Here is a 4,278-nt window from a genome sequence, read left to right on the forward strand (position 1 = left end):
AAATTGACACCATTGCTATTGACCTGAGATTGAACTGGAGACAGGGCCAAAGACGGAAGCAGGGAGACCAGTTAAGAGGCTATTGTCACATCCTAGGCAGAAGATCATGATGAAAGCGTGGACCACAATGGTGGTGGTAGAGATAATGAAAAGTGATCAGAGTCAAGAAAAAAAAAATTTTTTTGAGACGGAGTCTCACTCTGTTGCCCACACTGGAGTGCAGTGGCGTGATCTCGGCTCACTGCAATCTTCACCTCCCGGGTTCAAAGGATTCTCCAGACTCAGCCTCCCAAGTAGCTGGGACTACAGGCATGTGTACTTTTAGTAGAATGGGGTTTCACCATGTTAGCCAAGATGGTCTCGATCTCCTGACCTTGTGATTCGCCCACCTCAGACTCTCAAAGTCCTGGAATTACAGGCATGAGCCACCGCACCTGGCCGACTCAAGAAAAATTTTAAAGGTAGCTTCTCAAGGACTTTCTGATGTATTAGATAGAGGAGATGAAGGAAAAGAAATCAATGATGACTCTAAGGATTTTTGTCAGAGCAAGTAGAAAAATACTGTTGTTTATTGATGGAGACTATTAAAGGTGGCATAGATTGGGAAAGCAGAGATAATAGGGGTTGAGTTTTGGGTCTGTAAAGCTTGTGATACCCATTAGGCATCTACATGGAGTCTGGAAGTCAGGAGAGAGCCTGGGCTAGAGATATGAATTTGGGAGTCATCAGAATATAGAGAGTATTTGAAGGCAAGAGACTAGATGAGACCCACAAGAAAGTGGCTGTAGAGAAGAGAAAAGGTACAAGGACTGAGCTTGAGGCAACCCAACATCCAGAGGTCCTAGATAAGAGGGGGAACCAGCAAAGGAGACTGAGAAGGAACAACCAGTGAGGCAGGTGGCAAACCAGGTGGGTGTCCCAGGAGCCAGGATAAAGGCATTTGAAGGAGGAGGGAGTGGGCACCTGGGTCAAATGCTGCTTAAGGGTCAAGTTAGATGCAAAATGGCCTTTGGATTTAACAGCGTGGAGGTCATTGGTGACATTGACCAGAACAGTTTCAATGGAGTGATGGGATAAGAAAGCCTCAGTGGAAAAGGTTTGAGAATAGAAGAGGAATTGGGTGCAGATGCTTCTTTTTGCCATAAAAAATGGTTTGTTTTTTGTTTTGTTTTGTTTTTTAGATGGATTCTTGCTCTGTCACACCCTGGCTGGAGTACAGTGGTGCGATCTCGGCTCACTGCAGCCCCTGCCTCCTGGGTTCAAGCTATTCTCCTGCCTCAGCCTCCCAAGTAGCTGGGATTATAGGCGCCTGCCACCACACCTGGCTAATTGTTTTGTATTTTTAGTAGAGGCGGGGTTTCACCGTGTTGGTCAGGCTGGCCTCGAACTCCTGACCTCAGGTGATCCACTCACCTTGGCCTCCCAAACTGCTGGGATTACAGGCGTGAGCCACCGCACCCAGCCAAAAATGGTCTATTTTTTTAAGCCAGTAATTTTAACTTTCAATTAACCCAAATGGGAATTGTATCCACAGCAATCTGAATAAGTCAAATTTTACTTGTGAAATCTCCCTACCAGACAAATGACAAAAAGGTTTTGTGAAATGGGTTTCAGCAATTTTAAGTCTGAAAGTCTATTTGTTAAACAAAGGAAAACAACCACTGCCTTCAGTAAATCTGCAGCTCAAAGTATTATAAGTTTTATAATCAAACTTCTATTTGGAAATTCACACACACACACACACACACACACCAAAATGATGACATCATAGTTCTCAATTAAATATTGTACCTCATTATAAATAACATTTACTCATTCCAAATATTTCATTATTGATTTATAGTTAGTTCTTTTCTCATGCCATAGCTACCACATACTCACCTTAAATTTGTAATGAGGTTTCTCATTCCAGAGACATTTGTCTGCCTCTTGTACTTGTAGACACAGGTTCATGTTGTCAACAGTTGGGTATTGAATCTCAAAAAACATTAAGCTTGGGATTAAAAGTAGGGCAGGGAAAGCTGTCAGTAAAACATGCTAACCTAATATATCTGATGAGGACAAGGTCTAGTTCATACTCAGAACTGCAAGGATGCTGTGAAGTACAATGATTTGATATTTGTGATATCATTTTGTTGTAACATTAAAGCCAAGAGTCTTCTCCACCCAAAGGCAATGCCAGTTTCCCAGAAGGCTCATTTCTCAGAGCCAAAGCTCCAAAGATACCAGTGCACCCATGCTGATAACTTAGTCTCATGTTATTTCTCAATTTTATGCTTAATTTGCTCCTTTTGGTTTTATGTATTTTGACACAGCCAAGTGTATGTGGGGATTTCCCCATAGTCCTTTAAATGCTATAAAACTTTAATATAGGGAGATAAAAACCATAATAAGCCATGCCTCCAAGCCCTCACATTTAGTTCTTTGAGTTTGACAATAACCAGTTTTAGATATTTGGAAATTTGGATTTCTACATACTTGCACTGCTTTAAACGCCCTTGTGCCTTTCCTCATCCTCCTCTCCCACCCAAATGAAAATTATATTCTACTCTTAACCTGGACATGCAACTTCCATTGACTGCACAAAATGTCATCTTTACAATTCTTAAATTATCATCATAATGGCCTACCTCATGCATGAGCCAATGCAATTTAATATGGCTCAGAATAAAGCCAAGATGGATGCCCAATTCCCAATTTTAGGCATGCAACCCTGGAACGTCTTTTGGAAAAAATGAAATAATGCTCTTGGTAGGCTGTTGGGTTCGTCTGTTTTCAGCATAATTGCCATCTCTCAGTTTCCTAATACCCTTAAAACCTCTGAGAGTCTTTAATGTACAAAGTTCAACAGAAACACCTTCAAAACAGATTAGTTCTAATTATGTTTAATATTGGTTTGCTACTTTATTGAATAAACTACATTTGCTTAAAAAAAAAAAGGAAATTCACTTAACTGCATGTCAGTCACCCAAGTTTTAAGTGTACAAATGAAATGGAAAACATTTATTACACAAATTTAATTACAATTCTAAGAAATAAACATGCAAATTAGATAGAGTTCAATTTGCAGATGCTAATCCTCATCCTTGATCTTGTTCCTTCCTCCCTTGATTTTCAGTCTGTGCGTCTTCTTGATTCCTAGGGTGCCAGGCAGCCAGAGGTTTGGTTTTTCACTGTCGGAGGATCACTGTTTTAAAGAAGTGTTATATTTAGCACATCTGGCATAGTGGCAGTAAACAAACATTATAGTCTTTGTAACACTTTTGTGCAGGTGCTTTCTCCCGATTTTATTAGGTCTATGCCTTCCAAGCCTCTGCCTTCATTACACCTAAAAATGACCCATCTCGGTAATGGAGGGGTCCCTAGACAGAAGTTATGAATTAATGTTTTTAAAAAATAAACTAATTGAGGCCACTATAGGAGAAAATTACTATTTGCAAAAATTCTGATTCCAAGGCTTAAATTACATTCTCTTCAGCAAGGACAGTCTCTTGTATTACTTTTTATTTCCTGGAGGTTTTCCCTGGAGGCTCCCCACCCAGAAAGAGTTGCCAATTCAAGTTGCAGCAGGACCAAGGTTGCTTTTTTTTTTTTTTTTTTTTTTTTTTTTTTTTTTTTTTTTTTTTTTTTTTTTTTTTTTTTTTTTTTTTTTTTAATACGTACGCAGCTCAGGAGGGAAACGGGCGGGGGCGGGGGCGGCGAGGGAGAATAACTGTTTGGTCCTGCAAAGACATCTGTTTCTCATCTCCGTTTGCTGTGGCAAAGGAGAAGAAAGTCTTTTGCAAACGGTGGGAAAGGCACAGATTTTTTTTTTTAATCACACGCACACACAACAACAACAAAACTAAACCAAATTTTAAAAGATAAGACATCTCGGAAGGTTGCAGTGTGAATACATTATTCGGCTGGAGCCGAGCCCCCAGGGCTAGGGCGGGAGCCGGAGAGCGCGTGGGGTCCGGGCTGCGGGCTGGAGCTGGGCCCGCGTGTCCCCGGGCACCGGGAAGGGAGGGGAGGAGAAGGAGGAGGGAGGGCGGGAAGGAGGGAAGGAGGCAGGGGGCGGGCTGGGGTGGGGGTGCGGGAAAGGCGCCCCGTGTGCAGCCTGAGGAGCGGCGGCGGCGGCGGGAGCAGAGAGAGGGAGGGAGAGCGGGCGCGCTTGTCATGTTCCCTCTCTCACCCTGGGGGCATCCTGCAGAACCTCTCCTCGGAAATCCACGGGGAAATGGCAAACAGGATTGACGGGTTTCACACGCTGCTCGCTAGACAGAGCCGCTCATTACC

At 42.7% G+C, this 4,278-nt stretch overlaps 1 long non-coding RNA gene across 1 annotated transcript; it reads right to left on the minus strand.

Annotated features, from left to right (window-relative positions):
- Window positions 1-2,869: 2,869 nt before the first annotated feature.
- On the minus strand, window positions 2,870-4,278 carry LOC105509108. The gene is made up of 2 exons (XR_001001388.1): window positions 4,175-4,278; window positions 2,870-3,187 (listed from the first exon to the last, which is right to left on the minus strand). It is a non-coding gene; the product is annotated as an uncharacterized LOC105509108 (long non-coding RNA).

The sequence above is a fragment of the Colobus angolensis genome, unplaced genomic scaffold (assembly GCF_000951035.1).
Source record: "Colobus angolensis palliatus isolate OR3802 unplaced genomic scaffold, Cang.pa_1.0 Scaffold100, whole genome shotgun sequence".
Lineage (NCBI taxonomy): Eukaryota > Metazoa > Chordata > Mammalia > Primates > Cercopithecidae > Colobus > Colobus angolensis.